The sequence below is a fragment of the Fonticula alba genome (assembly GCF_000388065.1).
Source record: "Fonticula alba strain ATCC 38817 unplaced genomic scaffold supercont2.5, whole genome shotgun sequence".
NCBI lineage: Eukaryota > Rotosphaerida > Fonticulaceae > Fonticula > Fonticula alba.
This window is the reverse complement of record NW_009242975.1, coordinates 1,261,399-1,261,891: the sequence shown is the minus strand read 5'-3', so window position 1 is coordinate 1,261,891 and position 493 is coordinate 1,261,399.

Below are 493 nucleotides of genomic sequence, written 5' to 3'. Positions count from 1 at the left end.
GCATGTGTGTAAATGTAGGTGGGAAGAGGGGGAGTTGTGGCAGCAGGGCCTTACTCGCACAGGAATTCACACAGACCCAGGCCGCCAGCACCCTGGCCGGCCTGTTGGGTTGGCCACCCAGCCCCACCCATGGAGCCTCCCCCACAATCCCAGACGGCGCCGGGGATGACAACGATAGCAGCCGGGCTATCATATCATTGGGAGATCACATGGCGCTTCCATTTTCACCAGGAGCACCGCACCAGGAATGTACCGCCCGCGGCGGCCTGCCCAAAAAGCGCCCACACGCGCCGCCGCCTGGCTGCTCCCCCCCGGTTGAACACTGCACTCGTCATTCCCCCCCCCCCGCGCCCCCCACATCCCGTCCCGCCCCGTTTCCCGGCACGCCTCACAGGCGCGCGACCTCCCTCCCCGGAGCTTCTTCCCTGGCTCTTTTCCTCCCTTTCCTCCCTCGCTGCTCCGCCTCCTCTTCCGCCTTCCCTCTGCGTCGCCC